The sequence below is a fragment of the Alligator mississippiensis genome, chromosome 6 (assembly GCF_030867095.1).
Source record: "Alligator mississippiensis isolate rAllMis1 chromosome 6, rAllMis1, whole genome shotgun sequence".
In the NCBI taxonomy this organism is placed as follows: Eukaryota; Metazoa; Chordata; order Crocodylia; family Alligatoridae; genus Alligator; species Alligator mississippiensis.
Window position 1 is genome coordinate 72,318,717 of NC_081829.1, and position 20,813 is coordinate 72,339,529.

A 20,813-nucleotide genomic window follows, 5' to 3' on the forward strand; every position below is an offset into this window, starting at 1 on the left:
GCCGACTGCACTGCAGGCTTCCCAGCTGGTCCTACTGCTGGTGTTGTAGGTGGCTTCCCCGCCGGCTCCGGCATCGATGTTGCCACCGGTCTCCTTGCCGGCTCCGCTGTCGGCTATGCAGCCAGCTTCTTTGCCAGCTCTGCTGCCGGCTATGCAGCTGGCTCTCTCAGAGCCTCCTCTAGCTCTGCCCCCAGTTTTCCCAGCTGCCGGGTGCGGTGGCTGATTCCCTCTGAACGAGGGCTCTCCGCTCCAGCTTCCTCGCATCAGCCACCCTGCCACCTCATCGGGGCTGCTTTTTATATCTTCTGGGCAGCGTCCTCCGCCCCCACTGCTCGGCCGCAGCCATATATATGCGCGGCTGATCACCCGCGCCGGTGGTTTTGCCGTGCGCCCCCCCTTCAGCTCTTCCGGCTCTACAGGAGGTAAATGGGGCTCTCTGTTGACCCGGGGTTCCTCTGTCACCCCAGCTCCCCTGGGACAATCATCTTTTAATGGCTGATATTTTAATGAGAGTTTGCATGTTTTAGTTAACTTTTCATCTATTTCATTTGTAAATCCTTTCAAAGCTATTCACCCGGTCTTGGTAACTTATCACATCCCTTCATTCTACTGTAACAGTACAGTTGACTATTACCTGCCTTTTTAATAGGCATTGCACTCATATGACTGAAACCCCTCCCACTCACTCACCATTCTTGTAGTTCCTGGTCACTGAATGTTAGAACACCCTTTTAAGTTAGGAAGTAGTGTTAGTGATGATGGGAAACGCGCATGAAGCAATTTAAAAGTTGATATTTTTCAAAGTATGACATTGGAGCAAAGTTTAGCTTATTCTAAGTACTTCAGAAAATCCCATCTTAACAGTTTGTCAGTATAGGGAAGCTAGTGCCCAGTAAGCTGGGGTAGGAGTTTACAGTACACTAACTGCGCTGGCTCCCCATATGGACACTCTTAGGGCACAGTAAGCAAGGAATAAGGTTTCTTCACCTTGAGTTCTATATTAATGTTGAGCAGCTAATGCACTGTTAGTTAACATTCTCCCATGCTTCAAGATAATTTCCCTATGCAGAGAAGACTAATGATTTGATCAGTGTCATGCAGACAAAGACAGGAATTGAATGCAGATCTCTACAAGTCCTAACTCCCAGACCATCTCATCTCCCTTCACCACCCATTCAGCTTTCATCAGATCACAACGTAACAAATCCATGTTTTTCAGTATCTGAAGAAATTATCATTTTTCCAATGCATATGCATTTGGCTGTTTGCAATAAAAGTTTATAACCTACATTTTTCAACATCAACTACATTTGCTTGGGAATCTGAGTAATGTAAATTCTTGTTTCTGCCTATATTATGCCATATGAATTTCTATTTCTCCTTATGTGGTGTAATCTAAGGATTGCATAAAACACACATACAATGTCAAATACAAAATCTGTAGCTGTTCACCAAGTTGTTAGTCATTTGGTTTCAGCTGCAAATGCAGGTTGCTGTTCTTCTAACAGCATTCACTGTAAGATGTTAATTTTGCCTCATTGCTGTGTTCCTAGTGCTTTAAATTCCAGATTAGAAATTTAAGAAATATGGCACTTTCAAAGTATTTAATATCCAATTCTTCAGCTCTACTAACAACACCAGCAAGTTCATAAACCAATTTCTGTTCCTCACATCATACCATACATGTTGGGTTTGTAATTTACCTTATCCTCCCCTGGTTTTCTTTTTTAGTAAAATGTGGTTTCTGGGCACAGCCTTAAACTGGTTCAGGGAGACCATAATTATATTAGTCATGGGGAAATTGTTTTATTTAATTAATATTTCCTGACACACTATTGTTATCCTATTTTCCCACATATTTTAGGTAAAATCAGAGCTATTAGAATTAGGCTCAATAATTAAAGGAGACAGAACATTTTTTTTTCTCCCACATATATTACAATGCTATTTGCTTCACACATTTTGACTCTGATCTCATAAATTTGCTTTGAACTGTAACAGTTCTTTATATGCTTGAAAGATGTGACATTTTTGGTAGAATACCCTTTAAGGTGTTTGTAGGTATGACAGCTTTCCAAGTACATCCATGTCAGAATTTTCCCCTTGACAGAAAGCTTCTAGAGGAAACTTTAACCTGCTCTTAACATTAAAGTTGCTTTTGCTTGAAACATATTTAAATTGATATTGATAGAAACTCCAAGGAATAAGTAGGACACGAGCAAGAAAATATTTCAGCCAAGGAAACATAAATGCCAGGCTATGTATCTAAGATAAAAATGCAGTATTAAAAATGTAAAGAAATGTACAGGATTAATAGTTCCTAGATAAAATACTCAAGAGGAGAAGTTATTACCATGTCCTTAACAGAGCTGGCATTGATAACTGATAGCTTACTTTGCTCTCTATCATTACTTCTTTGGTATGTTATAAACAGTAGTAACTTCATATTCGTTCCCAATTAAACTTCAAGTCTAGATTTATTATCCCTGTGGATACTTTTCTAAAATGAAAGAACTGAACAATTATAATCAATAATTTTAAAACATATTATTCTTTATCGCTGCAAAATTAACCGTGACCTCAGTTTAAAATGAGAAAACACATTTCTCAGAAGGCTGGACTGAAATGTTGAAATATTATTCCATGTGGTTTACAAAGTACTTTGTATATAAATGGCAAAACAGTGAGAAACTAAAAACTAATTGAAAGTAGGAAGTGTAGACAGGATGTGATCAATGATGCAAGGATTTCAGTATAGACACTTTTTATTTGAATAGATTTCACATTAATCTTTCCAAACAAGCGCATGTTTCCTTATGGTCTAACAAAATAATTAAGGTTCATCTGGAACACTGAGGTATTTGGAATTGTCAGCTTCAAATATTTACTCCTCAAATTTTTCATATTGAGCATCAGTGCACATACTCCCACATCATGCACATTTTGCTAAGTATGACAACAGTGCTGAGCAGGGCCCTTGGCTCATGTTATTTAATGGAGCAGTGAAAGCTGATCTCCGATCCCTACAATCATGTGTCCTGACATGCCACAAGTGTGCAATTTTAGGAACAGGGATCAGATCCCACTTGTGCCATTACTCTCCTTGCACTGGCAAACTAAAAGCTGGGTGCCCAAAGCCTAGCAGGAACTGGTGCATCCAGGGGCAGGGAGCTGACAATCAACTGATTGTCAGTCCCAGACCCAGAGCCCCATGCCCCATGTTAGAAAATCTTGTTTGCAGCCCAGCTACACATATGGTTTCTTTAAGATTCTCCATGCAAAGGGATATCAGCCTTGTGGCTGGGATGTGTTAAGTGCCTTGATCTGCAGCTCCCTGGGAACTGTCGGGCAAGGCAGTCAACTTGCCAGATTACAGGGAGCCCTGGGGCTCTCCATGACCCAGCACCAGGACCTGCCTTTCTCCTCAGCCTTCAAGGGGGCTAGGAGCAGGACAAGCATCATGATAGCATCAGGTAGTGAGTCCTGTGGCTCCTCATCATGATCCAGCACCTTGACCCAGCTGATGAGCTCCCTTGAGTTAACACCTTGATAACAGGAGGGGGCAAGCCTGTCAACACAGGGGAGCTATCAACCAAGCCCCACCCATGCAGCTGGTATCAGGCTGCGTGGAGAGGCTACCTATCACCCATTCAATTTATAGCATCAGGGAAACAAACCACAAAAATATTATGCATTTTGTGGAATATATTTGTTGTTGGTTTCCTGTTTTATTGTGCCATTAATTCCCTGAATCCATGGAAGGGTTACTTTTTATGGCATAATTCACAGGTTAATCACATCTAAGGAAAACATCTGCCAGAAGCTTAGGTCTTCAACTGTAAGAGCATGCTGTGTACAGTGACACTCTTGGTCACTGAAGGGGGTATGAATGCATATCCATTGATATAATGATACATGACTGTGTTTTTAAGCAAATCTATCCATGGAAAATCACCTCTTTCTTGGGATTTCAAATAATCCAGTTGTAGATACAAGAATTATTTTGGAGGTGACCAAAAGACTGCTATATGTTGATTTTTTTCCTTTTTTTTTTTAAGTTGCCTTACTAACTCTTTAATTGACACACCCTACTATTTTTATAACAGGATGTCTTTGCATTCCTTTGCTTTCCTCCTAGGCTAGGGACAGACATTCAAAAAGCCAGAACGTGAATTAATTCAATCTTTGCAGGTTAGTCTTACCTGCCTAGATAGAATCAGTTTGCAACTACACAGATATTCTGTCTGGACTGAAGAAATGCAGGCATGCCTGCAGTTGCTCAGGCAAGGTGCCAGGGGGTGCTAGAGCAGCCCTTGGCTGCAGGGAAGCTGTGCTGGGGGGGGGGGGGGTGTGGCCACCCCAGCAGTAACTCAAAGTGAATTGGCTAGGGGGGGATTTAATTCCTTCCTCTCCCCCTGTCCCACCAGCACGAATCTGATCCGGGGTCTACCAGGTGCTCCCCACTTGCCGCTGCAGCAGCAGGGCTGGGGGTGCAGCAAAATGCTGACTGGAATGGCCCCTGAGGCAGGGGGGCAAGGAGGATGGTTATTCCCTCCTTTAGCCCCATTTCCCCCAGGCGACTGCACCAGGGCCTGCCTGTTTTAACTGCTTCTGCCCCTGCTTGCTCTGTGCATGGGGCAAATGGTGGGATAAATCTCCATCCTGCCCCCTCCATCAGATGCTGGAGGGAGGGGGAATAACCCGCCTCCCTGCCTCGCCCAAGGGGCCCAGCCAGCTGTGCTCTGGACATGCCTCTGACCCTGTCACTGGAGCAGTGAGGGGGCAAGGCCCTGATGGGGCAGCAGCCCCTGTCCTGGTGTCCGGGTAGCATGAGCCTTTTCCAAGTGGAGGGGCCGTGGGTGGGAGTCAGTGCTGCTGCCAACTGTGGTGAGTGATGGCACTGGGGTTCGGAGGGGACCACTGCCACTGCTAGTCTGTCACAGCTTTACCCATCCCTGCCTGCAGTTTGGCCCCCACACTGGGAAGAGTCTCGTGTTCTGGGACACCATGACAGGGGATGCTGCCCCCATCAAGGTTGCTTCCCCCTCACCAATCTGGGGGTGAGTACACAGCCAGAGCCCAGCCAGAAGGGCCCCTTAGGCAGGGGACAGGAAGGAGGGTTATTCCTCCCTCTGCCCCTGGGGGGCAAGGGTGTTTGTATGTCCTGACTGCTGCCACTTGCAGGGAGCGAGTGGATGGATAAGTTCTCTCTGCGAGATGCCAGATGGAGGGGAAAGTAATCCCTCTCCCTGCCTTCTGCCTTAGGGGCCCTGCCGGCTGGGCTCTGGCCATGCCTCTGCCCTTAGAGTGGTGAGGAGGTAGCAACCGTGATGGGAGAAGCAGCCCCTGCCACAGACTAATGGTGATGGTGGTGCTGCAGGGGGTGATGGCCCCCTCCGAGCTCTGGTGCCATCGCTCACCTCAGTCCATGGGAGCGCTGACCCTGCTCATGCCTTCCATGCCGGGAAGAGGCTCATGCTTCAGGAAACCATGACAGGGGCTACTGCCCCCATCATGGTCTGCCCCCTTGCCACTGCAGAGATAGGTGTGGCCAGAGCATGGCCAGCAGGGCCCCTTAGGCATGGGGCAGGCCCCCATCCCTCCAGCATCCAGCAGGGGGGGGGCTTTTCCTGCCACTCACTCCCTGCAAGTGGTGACAGTTGGAGAGGACAGACCTTACTGTGGACCCCGGGGGCAGAGGGAGGAATAGCCCCCCTCCCTGACCCCTGCCTAAAGGGCCATGCCATCCATGCTCTGGCCATGCCTCTGCCCCCGGAGTGGCAAGGGGGGAGAGACCACAATGGGGGCAGCAGTCCCTGTTACGGTGTCCCAGAGCACAAGCTTGTTCCTGTCAGGGGGATGGGGCGCGGTGCATTGTGGGTGGGGGTGGGGCAGGGAAAGCTGCTGCAGATGAGTTTGCAGTAGCACTGTGGGGGCAATGTTCCTCTCTGTGCCCCGGTGCCACCACTCACTGCATACAGTTCATGGCAGCACTGACCTCCACTTGCAACCCCGTGCCAGGAGGAGGCTTGTGCTCCCCACACACCAGGACAGGGGCTGCAGCCCCATCAGGTCCCTGCCCCCTTGCAGCTCCAGCAGCAGGGTCAGGGGCCTGGCCAGAGGCCAGCCAGCAGGGCCCTTTAGATAGCGGCAGGGAGTGGGGTTTGTGAGGAGCTGAAGGGTACTTACCAGGAATGCCTCCCTGGCCAGGAGCTCCAACCCAACCTGAACGGGACCCCGCACTGCAGTGGGAGCTCTCGGTGTGCCCCAACCCAGTCTTATCACCACGGCAAGTGCAATGGATTTGGGAAAATCCGCAGCTGGGGTAATATTTGGGGGCTGAGGGCAGAGCTAGGGAGAGACGGTGAGGAAGGAGGAACCCTCAGGAGGGTGGAGGCTGGGAGCACCAGATGCTAAATTGACGCCTGAGAGCCAGGTAAGTGCCCGATTAGGCTCTGGTGTGTAGAAGAACCCCTTTAAGGACAGTAAAGAGAAGGGCAGAAAGAAAAAAGGAAAGGAAGCCAAGGAAGGCAGATGCTCTGGAACTGGGGATGCCAGTTATTTTATTTGTTCAGGGACAGTGATCAAGCACCACTGGCTGCTGAGTAACCCAGGCGCAGCCACTGTGGGAAAGAAAATTTATAAGCAGAGGTGAGACACCCAGGAAGAAGGAAAAACCCAGCCTCTCCAAGGGCCCCGCAGCCTAGACCCTGAGGGAAAAAGAAGCCAGGGCTGGCTGAAGAAAGAGGGCAGGGAAAGCAGTGTCCTCTCCCGGTCTACCTTAGCAATCTTGTTAGAGTTATTTTTGCTCGTTAAGTGGCCACACACCACCAATCAAGCCCAGCGCAATCCCAATCAGCTCGGAAGGGAAAAGGGAGCTCCCCAGCCCTCCAGGGAATGTGGAAAAGCCAGAACTGGGAGAAGCCTGGTAACAAGCCCAGGAGATGATCAGGACCTGCTTCCCAGAGAACCAAGATTTCCCAAATGTTTTAATGATAAGAATTTAAAAAAAAAAAAAAAAGGAAAGGAAGGAACCTCTCCAGTCTAATCATTTAGCTACTTTCCCTGTTCACGGCCTCGGGAACTGGGGCAGGAACTGGCGGTCGGTCGCAGTGGAGGCAGGTAGTCACCACTTCCCTTTCATTAACATCTCTAATAATCAAAAGAAAGATCCTTTTCAACATCAAAGTCATGACAGGTGGGAAGAGAGAGAGAGTGTAGGAACCCTCACTTAGACAGACCAAAGGTCGTGAGCACCCCTGAGCGGGCCAGTGAATGTCCATCGGACGTAAGGGCACACACCCATACCAGGTAACTACCCGACAGGGTTATTCCCCCCTCCCTCTGGTGTCTTGTGGACGGGCAGGAGGGGGCTTATCCCACTGCTTGCCCCACACATGGAGCAAGTAGTGGCGGTGGTCAGGGGCAGGCAGACACCGGCTGCAGTCCCCCCTTTCCCTGCCTCCACCCACCTCAGGGGCCATGCTGGCCAGCGTTTGGCTGCACCCCAACCCTGCCACTGCAGCAGCAATTGGGGAATGCGTGTCAGACCCTGGCCCAGGTCTGTGGTAGTGGGACAGGGAGAGGGGAATGAAACCTCTCCCTGGCCATGTCACTTAGAGCTACTGCCAGGGGTGGCCATGCCCCCACTTCTGGAGCAGCCAGCAGAGACATGCAGGTCCATGCCGGTGGGACAGGGGTTAAAGGGATGTGGGGATAAACCTCTTTCCTGCTCCCTTCCCAGGGCGGGGCCACTGTTGCATCTGGCCAGACCACTGCCTGTTCCTGCTCCAGCTAGGGAGCGGAGGGGCAGGGCCAGCCCTGCTGGGGTAGAACAGAGAGCACAGCCCAAAGAGCATGCTGGGATGCCAGGGGACTCTGTTTTAAGTTAAACCAGGAAGGGGTCTGGGACAGACATTGCATAAACCAGTTTGAGCTTGGTCAGTCAAGTCTGATATTACATTCAATCGGGTTTATCTCAAACTAGTTTCAGCCATCTTGAAACTGGTATATGTGCACTGAACTTATGTACTGTTACAGGTTTAAACTAGCTTCTGATCACTTAAACCAGTTTATGTGTAATGTCTGCCCATAGCCCTACAGCTCTACTTTAATTCCTATCCTGTATTTTATCAATGTAAATATTGTTGCCTTTGTCTGACTGATATCCTTGGCAGATGTTTTTGTCTGACTTAATAGCATTTCTCTAAGCTTCTACATTAGTCCACTGTTGCAAACTGTGTTTATTTTTTGGTACCAGTAGCCCTGTCCCTCTTTGGGTAAGATTGACAGGCATAGCCCTTCCATAAAGACTTTTCCTTCCCTAAAATGTTTGGATTTCATTGATTAACTTTTAGCCCTTCCACTGTAGGTTTTCATTTCACCTTCCTTTCATTCCTGCAATCTACCTGGTCATGAAGGAGAACCAGTGCTCTGTCAGAGAATTCAATAGCTATCCTTGCCATAAAACCTTTTTTCCTGATCATCTAACCTTAGTTTTCAGCAGCGCTTATGCCTCTTACCAATCGTTACTACTGCCATAGAGGTCTCTGGCAGTCATTAAAAATGTAGTTAAATGTCATGTGAGAGAGACCTACCTCTTTGTTGTTGTTGTTTTTTGCATATAGTAAGGAGTGAGGTAATTTTGACCCACTGAGCTGGGGTTGAGCAAGAAGAGATGCTAGGACTTTATAATGCCATAACCAGACCCAACGAATGATGTGGTAGTTCTGTGCTTTACACAACTGGAGCATGTTTCAGAGTTCTGCTCAATTTACAAACTAAAACTGCAGCTGTTGAACAGGCATTGAAAATACATTGCCTTGAAACCTTTGAAGTGATGTTGCTGTTTAAGGTGAATTTCCATTTGCAGCAACCTTTAGGAAATAATGTTAGGTAGAACAGTTGTTCTTTATAGCCTTTTTCGGTCTACTCCATGCAGTGCATGTTGCTATCATTCCTAAGCATCTCACAAATATCCATGAATTGTACTCAGCTCATCCTTGCCAGACTGGGAAGTATCATTATCCCTATTTTACAGAGGGAGAATTGAAAAAGAAGCAACTAGCCCAAGCCTTTTAGGAAGCCTGTGATGGAGCTAGGAAACAGTCACACTTCTCAGCTCTAATCCAATGTCTTCATAAAATCCTGGTTACCTTTCCTTGAGTGGGAAATAAGCATCCTCAGTGTGTAAAAGAAATAAGTATTTACAAAACTCATGTAGTAGGGCTGTGCAAAACAGCACCATTTCGTTTTGACTTTCATTTCACCATTTCATTGGGACAGTGTTTTTTTTCAAATTTTGTTTCATTTCGAAGCACTGTTCCACTTTGTTTCATCGAAACTGCTTTGCTGTTTCAACGCTGTTTTGATGTTTCATCCATAGGCTATAGTGGGGAAGCATGAAACTGCCTATAACTTTGTCATTTTTTGCCACATGTAGATAAAAACAGCAGGGATGGTAGTCCCTTCTGAGGACATGAAGCCTGCCAAGTTTCAATGAGATAGGTGCAGGGGTTTCTGGGAAAATGTACCTCAAATTCATGAAAGCAAAACTCATGTCACTTGTAAGTGTGAAGGCACAGGGGGGTGAAAACAGCAGGAATGGTAGCCTCTGCTGAGACCACAAAGCCTGCTGAGTTTCAAGGAGATAGATGAAGGGGTTTCTGGGAAACTGTACCTCAAGCTGCTGACAAGCAGAACTCATGACATGTGATTGTGTGTGTGTGTTAAGGCAGGCCCTCACTGGTGCTGGGACCTCTACACGACATGGTAGTGTACCCCAATGAGGTCTCCTCCTCCCCTATAGCCTAGGTCCAGTCCACCACTTTAAATAACAACAGGTAATAATAACTTAGTGAGCAGCACAGTAGCACTAGCAGCATCTCAGGCACCCAACTATCACAGAGCCTTTCCTTTCCTGCAGGAGCTTCTGCACCAGCAGCTGCCAGAGAACCCTCCCTGCCAGCCCCAGCCCTGGGGCTTAGATGTGCCCAGGGCCCTGCATCCTTCCCGCCAGATGTCTGGGGACAGGTGCTAGGGGTGTTGGTATTAGGACATGGCACTGGCAGACAAGGTTCTTTGGGTCAATCTAATCTGGTATCTTTTAGTAGACCAACTGAATAGTTACAAAAATATATCTTAGCAAGGTTTCAGGTTGAAAAACCCTTTGTCAGGCTGAGGAAGCACCTGCAGTTGGTGTGTGTGCTCTTCCTGCATGGAAGGAATAGTAAAGAAGCCAGAGGTTGGCATGCAATGCAGGCAAGAAAGCCAGTCAGTGAAAAAGGAAATGGAGGTGTCAGGGGTTAAGGGACAGGCTGGGGTGCGGGGGAAGAGGGAAGTAGCAGTGCAGGAAGGTCTTAAGGATCATCAAGATCTAGGAGGTGGTATCCCACTCAGGTCTGTTAAGGGGGCTGCCGATCCCCATCTCCCTAAGCAAGGCCATCTCATGTATGACCTTCTGTTGCTCCACCAGCCTCTTGAGCATCAGGTATGTGGACTGCCACCAAATCTCCACATCCTGCATGATTTTGTGCTGCAGGATGTTCAGCTCTGTTTGATTGTCCTGCAGCATCTTGCCTCCCTTGATGCCTTCTACCTTCCTGCATTTTTAAATGAGCTTGCTGGTGGTGCTGGCACCGTCACCAGCAGCCTGGTCCCCCTCCAAGGTGTCCCTGACTCTGAGGTGGAACTTGTATGCCACACAGCGGATGCCAACAAAGTTGGCATCACAGCCTGCTTTGACCATATTGGCCTCATTGTCGGTGACCAGGAACCTGTGGGTGAGCTCGCCCTGCCCAATAAGCCACCCCTGTACCAAGTGGCTCATGGCCCCCATGATCTCTGTTGCCATGTGGGACTCATCCATCACCTCACCTTGAAGGACAGGCCACCAATGGCCTGACTGGTTGTACCAGTGCCCGGTGAGGGAGAGGTAGGCATGATCTCCACCTTAGGTGCTCCAGATGTCCAAGGTAAAGTGTAAGGCCACCTGCGCACCTGCCTTGCACAACTCTTCCCTCAAGTACTCCCTGCATACCTCATACAGGGAGGGCACCACCGTCCTGCTGAAGGAGGTGTGTATGGGCACTTGCTAGGATGGTGCCATGAGTGCCATGAGCCACCTGAACCTTGGCCACTCAATTAAGGAGCAAGGCTGGCCATTGAAAGTAAGCATCTCCCCAATGCTCTGGGTGATCTTGCTCACCCTTGCAATGTGCCCCCCTTTCTGTCCACCTTTCTCTCGCTGTTCCAGGGTGGTCTGCCTCTGCTTTGGGTGGACGGGGGCTTTGGAGTGAGAGAGGGACTTTTCTTTGGGCATGCTGCCACTGGTGCCAGGCTGAGGAGGAGCAAGGGCAAGGGGGTGGTGCCTGTGGAGATGCATCAGCATCCCCATGGTGCTCATGTGTTTTGTTCCCTTGCCCCAGCTGGTTCTGGCTCAGCAATGCAGGCAGTTAGTGTATGTGGAATTATCTGCCAGTTCTAAATGATCTGAGACCACACTACCTGATCACTTCTGGGATGCAGGTGCATATACGAATGCTGCCTTTTCCCTCTCCTCAGCAGGCAAAGGCACAGCAACACAAGGAGCAGACTCAGCTGAGCCGCTTGCCTCTGCACCCTCTATCTCAGCCTCCTCTGGAGTGCTTTCTAGGGAAGGAGACCTGGCTCTAGGGAAACTTGAAGGGTGTTGAGCACAAAATCAGATGATTCCCCTTCCTTCCCCAGAATTTCCCTTGCTATGGCACTCAGATCCAGCTCCAGCTCCAGCTCTTCTTCTGGCACTGATAGGCTCAGCATGGAAAGTGAAATGGGGGTGGAGAAGACTGCTGTGGTGGTGCTGCTGCTTGTTGTCATGGTGGTGGTGGTGGGGGGGAGGGGTTATAGCTGGTGCTATTGGAGGTGATGCAGACTCAGGCACAGGCAGTGGCACTGGCACCGCTTCCCTATCCTTCCTGCCTGTACTAGTAGAAGCCTCATGCCTGCTTGTTATAGCAAAGATGCTGTCTCTCAGTTTGGAGAAGAGGAACTTACAGCTCTCCCTCAACCCCCTCTTCCACCCCTCCCTGAAGACTTGCCAGCTGCCTTTCCAGCAGGCTTCATGGTGTGTTTCATAGGGTCTTGTCTTTGCCTTGGTGTGCTGGAAAGTCTGTCTCTTCTTCTGTAATGTTATCTATCTGATTTATGTAATATACATAGATATTAAGATAATTGTATGTATTTGTATTTTTGCAATGTATGTATGTTTGTGTGTATGTATTTGAGTAATAAATAAAATAAAAATATATAGATGTATGTATGTGTTTATCTATATACATTCTATATTATAACATGCAATATAATTATGCTGTGCTTCCCTGCACAGTGAATGGAATGCACACTGTGAGAGAGAGCACAGATTAGACTAATCTGTGAGAGAGAGCACAGATTTAGTCAAAATAGACTAAACACAAAGAGGATTTTGGGGGAGGAATAATTTGAAAGGAATTAATGAATATAATAAAAGGTAAAATAAAAGGGTATAGAAAGAAAGCAAAAGGTATTGCTGAATCCCACTTGCTAGACTAGCAAGTAAAAAATGAATGGTAGCCTTTGTTGTCTAATGCTGCTGAGCTTCTGGAAGACAGATCAGTAATTGACCCCAAGACAGAAAGCAGCCCAGCTCAAACAATGCTGCTTTTTATGCTGTTTTTCCTTCCCTCACCCAGAGCACTGTGATTGGAAGGGACCTCAGGGAAGGATCACAGTCACTGGCCAGCTACACAGTCAATATCAGAGCAGTTCTTCCCCCCTCTCCCCCCCTCCCTCTCCTTACTTTCTGTTTCCTTGCAGGCAAGCCCAGCTTCAGCTTTGAAACTTGAAATGTTTCAAAACTTTCAAAACATTTCAATTGCCCTCATTTTGTTTTGAGGCTGTTTCAAAGCCCTTCATTTTGTTTCGATTTCGCTGTTTCGAGCTTGAAAAAAGTTGAAATGGTGTTAAAACGAAATGGTGAAATTTTGCACAGCCCTAATGTGTAGCTTTCTTTTGCAAAAACAAATTCCAACTTGGTCTGAATAAAGAATATTCAGGTTTAGAACAACATGAAAAGAAAAGAAAAACCCCTAAATTTTGCTTTATCTTTGAAAGAAAAGAAGGGAGTAGACATTTCTAAGTGACTGTCTTAAATTATACTTGGCTAAACATATGTGTTGCTGGTTATCATGGAATATGATCTTCTGTGTAGTAACACAAATCACTCTTGGTAATTGGCAATACAGGTCAAGAAGAGATTGGCTGGTTCTTGCTTTAAAACAGAAACCTGCACAGGCTTCATCTAATTGCCTTTTTTGCTCCTGAGGTACAACCCTGTGATGGGTCAGCTACCTCCTACAAAGTGTTGAGTACTCGCTTTTCACTGAACTGTTCATGACATTTGGCCTGTGGATATAAGCCAATGCTCTTCAAACCCACCCAAAAATGATTTTTATATTGAACTAAATAAAATCTTTCACACTGCTTGTTTGGTAAAGCACTTTGCAATAATGAGTGTAAGATACCAGCAGCAGAGAACTGTATGTAGTAATTATGCAGGCAAATACTTGCTGAGGTTGAGCTCCTGTATCTCACACTCTGCCATAGATAATGGAACCAATTTTAATGAAGAAGGGAATGTGGGCTGGGAGGACACCAGGGTTATCAAACACTTTTTGAAAGTCACACAACTTCCACCTGGACAGCCACTAGACACAGAGAGAAGGCAGCTCAGTTTAATGGCTTCTCCAGGGAGCTGCATTGTCAGTCCTGGTTTATTTTCAGTGCTAGAATTCACGTATAAGAGGTCTAAAACCACAATTAAAAATTATTTCAGGTTCAATATTAATAAAAATAATATTCCCATCAATTGTGATTGTCTGATTTTTCTTACCATGTCAGGCTTGGTTTTGAGGGGTTTTTTTAGTCATAATATAAATCATGTGTCTTTTCAGTAAAACATATTTCCATACTTGAAAAATTTCTTTTTTGAAGAATGATCTGAACAGGAGCTGTATTTTATGATTATTCCTTTCACCTCTGCCACTTGTCCCCCCCCCCCCCCCCCCCCCCCCCAGTGCTTTCTGAAGAAATCCTCACTTATTCTTGTAGCATGCTGATGTGGAAGACCTTTTTTCAGTAAGCAGCTATTGCTAAGCCCTAAAACCATAACTAGTTAAAGAAAAACTTCTTAAAATTTACATCACTATAACTTTTCCAGTGGGTTTTTTGAACATCCTGATTGACCATGATTGTTTGAATTTGTCATTATAAAGATTGGGAACAAAATGTTCATATGTGGATGTCTAAAGTCAAAGACTTAAATACATTTTAAGGCCATCAGAATTTCAGATTAAACCAAATCAGTTTTCTGTAGGAACTGCATAAAATATAGACTATTTATATTTATATAGTTCCTATTTATAGAGGACTACTCCTGGAGTAAAACATTATGCTGTGTTATTAAGGGGGGCAGCATTTCTCCCTATCAAGTTAAGTAGTCGACTTTAGACACACTAGTTTAAAAATGCTGGCCTTCTGCATTTCTTTCTTTCTTTCTTTGAATCCTACCAGGCTTGCAAATTAACTGCCATTCACCTGTTGGCCTTTGTTTTTTATAAGCCTGAAAGTAACTGTTAGACCAGTGATGAAGAATGACACAACAAACATGCTGAAAATAGCTCTGCTGACCCTCCAGGAAAACTCAGATTGCTTCAAGAACAGAAGGAAAATGATCTGCTCAAAGATAATGTGCAAAATGAGATCACAGGCCTCAAAGATGGCATTCTGCATAGGGCTTATTGTTGTGATTATAGGGCAGAAGGGATATGGAGTGAGAAGTTCATGGTTATTTTGCACATTTTAAAATAATAATGGTATAATGGCTTTTCTGTTTCATTTGGCAGTGCTTCAATAGTTAAGGGAAAATGTTTAAAAGTGAAGCAGGGATTGATCCTCAAAAAATGGCTCCTCTTAGTTTTTTTTTTTCTGGGCAAACTAAAACAGGGCCTAAAGAGAAAATGTGTGGATTTTGATTTATACAATACGAAAAATTGGAGTGCCATTTTTCATTGTGCATTTAAAAAAGACGGAAGCAATGATTGATCACAAAACTGCACTTCAGGTTTCCCTAGTAGATTATTTTCTCTTATATCTAAAAACTTATGGAGAAAAAAGAGCCATTTGATTATAAGGCTCAAAATAGACTATCACTTTCAAATGTGTTTTCCCCTCCCCCTTTTCAAGATTAATTGTTACCTACAACACCAGTAAAAGAGAGTAATGGTTTTTGTGAGCCTGGAACAGAAATAAAACTTTTTAGTGCTCTGATTTTTTTGTTCTGGCAAATGGGTTTTGCTGACTCTGTCACTTTGCTTTGAAAAAAATGTGCGCTATAAAATTCCGGATGAGCTAAAATGGCATTAGACTTTTCTACCATTACATCATGTCTAAATCATGTTGGTTTTGGTATCTTCTGGATGTCACACCAATATGATGTCCATCTGCTGTTTTACTGTGGTGCCATTTTGTGGCAGTTGAATACATGTATGCAAATCAAGAGTTTTATACTTTCTGCAAACTCCTAGTAACAAAATAGCATCAAACATGACAGCCTCTTTTTGTGCAGATTATCTGAGCAGCAATTATCAAAGCTCTTTTACTCAGGGCCTCTAAAAACAATTCTCCCCCCAGTCTAATCTGTAGTATCTGAGAATATTTGAGCATCCAGTCTCTATCTCCTAGAATATGTGGCACTGTTTATGTTCAAAAAAACCAAAAAGCAAAATTTAATTATGCCTAGTCACAGTAGAGATATCTTTTTTAAATCTATTTTTAAAAATAGTAGAGTTTTTCCCCCCCTATTATTTAGCTTAGCCTGTGTCTGCTTCTTTCTCAGCTCTGAAGAAGAGCCCCTTTTTATGCTTAAAAGCTCGTCCAACATCTTTCAGAACTATACAGTTAGTTGAATAAACAATTTCAGAAAAATACCCTTAGCCCCCCTGATTTTAAGCCATTCTCCTCCTTATTAGCTGCATAACTCAGGATTTATGAATGCCAACAACCAACTCAATAAGGCTTCTAAACCACACCTAGGAATTGAGAAAGACCATATGCCAGACCTTCAGGTGATGCAGAAGGAACACTAGATTTACACTGACTGAAGATTTGTCTTTTTTGTCCTCTTTCTGGTGCCACTAGTTCATTTGATAAGGGGAAGAGGGACATTAGGGGTAAGCTTGATTCTGCAATGCTTTTCACTGAAGTGGACAGAAGAAAAGAATAGAACTCTGATTCTGTGTTCTCTGAAGATCAGGTACAAGGAGTTTAAGAACAAAGGGCCCAGGTAATGAAGAGCAGATATCCAGATGCCACAAATCAAGTATCTAAAGAGCAATGATAGCCTTGTCAACAAAAGAACAACCCTCCTAAAGAGTATAGGAAAAAATATTAACTGTTTTTGAAGAGAGCAGCACAAAATGACTTTGAAAGGACAGACTTTATTTGGAGGCTGAAACTAAGGGAGACTGAACTAATTTTATTTTGAAATTATAAAAAAAAAAATTATAAAAAAATAGAAATTATAAAAAAGCAATGAAAATAAAAAAAAATAAACTTAGGAACATAGGAAAGTAGGGCTGGAAGAGAGCCCTCAGGAGGTCATCCACTCCAGCCTCAAGCTCAAGGTAGGATTGTCCCTGACTCAACCATCCCTGTCAAGCATCTGTCCAATCTGCTCTTGAAAACTTCTAAGGATGGAGCAGCTTTTCTAGGTGGCCTGTTCCAGTGCTTGACAATCCTGATAGTCATAAAGTTCTTCTAATATCCAATCTAAATGTTCCCTGCTGAAGCCTAAGTCCATTGCTCCTAGTTCTGTCCCCTGTAGCCACAGAGAAAAGCCTATCTCCATCTTCTCTACAATTAACCTTCTTGGTATTTGAAAACTGCTAATTAAATTGTGTCTCAGTCTTCTGTTTTCCAGATCAACCCTAGTTCTTTCAGCCTTTCCTTACAAGTCTTCCCTCCCAGCCCCTTAATCATTTTTGTTGTTCTGTACTAAACCTTTTCCTAACTGTGCACATCCTTTTTGAAGTGTGTGCTGTAATCCAGGTGAGGCCTCACAAGTGTTGAATAGAACAAAAAAATCATTTCCCTTGATTTGTAAGTGCTCCTCCTGTTAATACAATCCAGTATGCTGTTGGCTTTTTTTGCAACAAGAGCATAGTGTTGGCTCATGGTCAGTAGCAGATGATCAACTGTAACCCCTAGGTTCTTCTCTGCACTACTGTAATCTAGCCTGTCATTCCCCAATCTGTATTTGTGCAAGTGATAATTCCATCCCAAGTGCAGGACTTTGCACTTGTCCCTGTTGAATTTCATCTGATTGTCTGTGGTCTATTTCTCCAATTTATCCAGGTCAGTCTGGATCCTGTCCCTACCCTCCAGAGTATCTGCAATTCCTCCTAACATGGTGTTGTCCACAAATTTGCTAATTGTGCACTTGATCCCATAGGTCAAATCATTTACAAAGATCTTAAACAATACCAGACCAAGGGCGGATCCCTAGGGAACCTCACTTGATACCTCCTGCAAACTAGACATGGAGCCATTGATGACTGCTCATTAAGTATAATGATCCAACCAGTTACATATCCACCTTAATTTCCAGTTATACCTGTTTCTTTTCTTGAAGATTGTCATAATCATGGTGTCCCTGAAGTCATCTGGGAATTCTTTATCATTCCAGATCCTTAAGATGTGGCCATGGAGCTGGGATGTGTGCTCCTGTTCCTTCTACATGAAGATTTAGGCAGGGATTCCATCTGCTCCAGATGCTTTGTTGTTCTTCATCTGCTTGATGGCTTTCCCCACATTGCCAAGGGTTGGAGGGATCCAAAGACAGTCTGTGACTGGGTGTTGCAAGATGGAATTAAGAACACTTGTGAACAACAGATTCTTGATTTGAGGAGGTCTTCAAAATGCTCCTTCCAACAGGCCCTTTCTTGATCTAGTCTCCTTTAATCCTTAGGTCTCAAGGGAGTTATTCTGAGTGCTCAGATCATAGATGGCTTTGGTGGCACTAAACCAAACTGCTCATATTGTGGAAAGCACACATATGTTGGATGTCTTTACTGAGGCATACAAGAAAATGGGACTGACACTTAACATTCAAAAGACTACAGTCCTTCTATAATTGTCTGTTATATTCTTGGGTGTCTGTTATTTGCATATTTCAGATGATCTGGGAAAAGCCCAGATTTTAAGATGGGATTTTCTAAGGAGCCAAAGTCTAAGGAGCCATCTGACTTCCATTGAGTGAAAATGAAAAGTGGGTACCTGGCTCCCTCTCAGACTCTTGAAAACACCTGCCTGAAGTCTTGAATTACAATACAATTTGTTTTTTAAGAAAACTGCGCTTGTTCTTTTCCCAAGCTTGCAAGCTTTTACATACATGCTAACTTGAGGCACATGACCCATTGACTGGAAATACCTACATGTTGAAAGTTAAGGCATATAACTTAAATGCTTGTAGGATTTATCAAATAGACTTTCCCTACATTATACTTTTTATTAAGAAAAAATAGAGAATCCAATAAAAAAGGAAGAAAAAGAGGTGGAAGGAAAGGGAGGGATTTTAACTTTCTACACCAGATTTTTCAGCCTTGTGCAAGGGGCAGTCAGATGAGCATTTGGAAGAAATCATTGTGGGACATTTGTTGATTAGTATCCCCAGAGGAATTGGCCTGTATTTTGGTTATTTTTGGTTAATTTTATTATGTTTTTGAATATAGGGTATCCCTTTCCACTTGATTCATCTGTGGATTTCTGAAGGGGATTTCTTCCCCTTCATTGTGTACATGTATCTCAAATAGTAAAATACACCTATTACTTGATGATTTGGAGGATCCTCATCAAACGTACTTTGATTTATTCTTAATACTCTTTGTTTCAAACTACAGGAAATTTCAAAAATAAGTCAGATATAATCAATAGGGTAAAAGACAAAGTAAGATCGGATCTAGTTCTGTTATTTTCTTACAAATGATATGTCTTTTTTTAAAGCTCATTAAAATGTCACAGGCATATCATGCTCTACACACATGCCCAGCCACCATCAAACTGGCTTGTGTAACAAGCAAAAGGTCCTTGTGCACCCTACTGATGTAACAGAGAAATTCCTTACAAATAAGAAACCACAGATATCGTATGACGTTATAAAAGCGTACATGCTTTCTTACCTAATTCTCTGTTTTTTGCCATATTCTTCTTTCCCCTCCCCCTTCCCCCCACCCTGCCCAGCCCCAGCAAATCTGCAAAATAGCAGTCAGCAGAAAGATGTGTCAAAAACAAGATTTTACAAGCTCTAAGTATGTGGCACCCAGCAGCTTCATTACAGCTCCCAGTTTGCCAGTGTTCCCATTTATAAACTATTCTTTTGGAGAGGACTGGAATGATGACATTTTAACTCAAACTGGGCTGAATTTTTGGCATGTAAAATATCCCCCATGCTATTTGTTTTAAGCAACATATTCAAAAGGTATTAACAATAACTCTGGTGCTTTTAGATCCTGATCTCTTCTTTATAGGTTTAAAGTTCAAATGTATTTCTTTTCTGTTTTTGTATAACACAAACTGTAAAATCATAGAAAAGTATAATTACTTTAAAAAGTGTTTTCTTTGTCCATTTTGGCATTTAAGAACTCCATTCTAGCATCTCCCCTGAAGCATATGAGTCACTTTTTCTGATTATTGTGTTGGTGTTTAAAAATAAAACATGGGACTGCAAGAGAGTGAAACCGCTGGTGATTTTTTTAGATCTAATTATCTAGTTTTTAAATTGATGATTTATCTATTTTAAAATATTCTTATTTCAAAGGAGGATTCCAAAGGTCATTGTAGTATTCTGCCTGTGTTGAAATCTGGAGTTAAGATAGAAAAACTGCAGTTGGTCCACACAGTGGTTAATTCAATGAATAAAGTAGTTGATGAGAATATCATGACTTTCCAGTCTCATTTGTCAAAGGCCCTGAAATTCTACTGCCTGGTGAGATTATCCAGGACTCTGTAGCCTCTGCCACAGAGCATAAGAGAGGTCATTTCAAATCAATTAGTGTATTACTAAGACCTCTTCCTCTCACACAGAAAATTGCAACAGCAGTAGTCTCAGATTGAGTTTTGATACCAGTGAAGAGCCACAGAACATGTTGTATCAAGTTCTGTCATTCGTCCAGGAAAATAATATATGGAGGAAGAGTCTTCTGCAAGAATTTCAGTACTTTGAAACCTTACAATGTCAACAGGAGGTGGAGAAGTGGGAGCGGCAGAAACAGTGTTGCAGACTGAATAAAGAATTCAAGAGCCACCCACCTCATACGAAAACGTGTGCCTGAGAGGCAGCAGAGTCTGCTGATTCCAGATCAGCATTGTCAGCCATCTTCGGACCCACAGATAAAGCAATATGGAAGACAATCACCCTTGACTGGAAGGGATTGCCAATGATATTAAGCAATCTTTTATTGCATGTAGATGTTTGATAGTTCGGTGTTTGCCACATTCACATAATGGAGTTTCTTTAAGTTGCCACCTGTGAATCACATATGTCACTTAGACTGTAGACAGTCTGATATGATTAATGATCACCCACTGCTTCTGTGGGAGTGAAAAACCAGAAAGCATGGCTGTAGGATCACTAAATAAGAGCTTGCTTGATTTCTTCCAAAGCTCCAAGTGCTTTCAGCAATTTCTTCTGTAGTTATGTTGGTTACCATTTGAAATTTTAGCCACATTCCAAAAAACTTGTT

General features: G+C 44.1%; 1 non-coding gene across 1 annotated transcript in view; it reads left to right on the forward strand.

Moving 5' to 3' along the window:
* The window catches only part of LOC102573417 (uncharacterized), a 103,369-nt gene extending 83,365 nt beyond the window's left edge, over nucleotides 1-20,004 (forward strand). The window contains exon 3 of the transcript XR_009463089.1: nucleotides 17,759-20,004. This is a non-coding gene — a transcript (uncharacterized LOC102573417). The remainder of the gene's footprint in view (nucleotides 1-17,758) is intronic.
* Nucleotides 20,005-20,813: the final 809 nt, after the last annotated feature.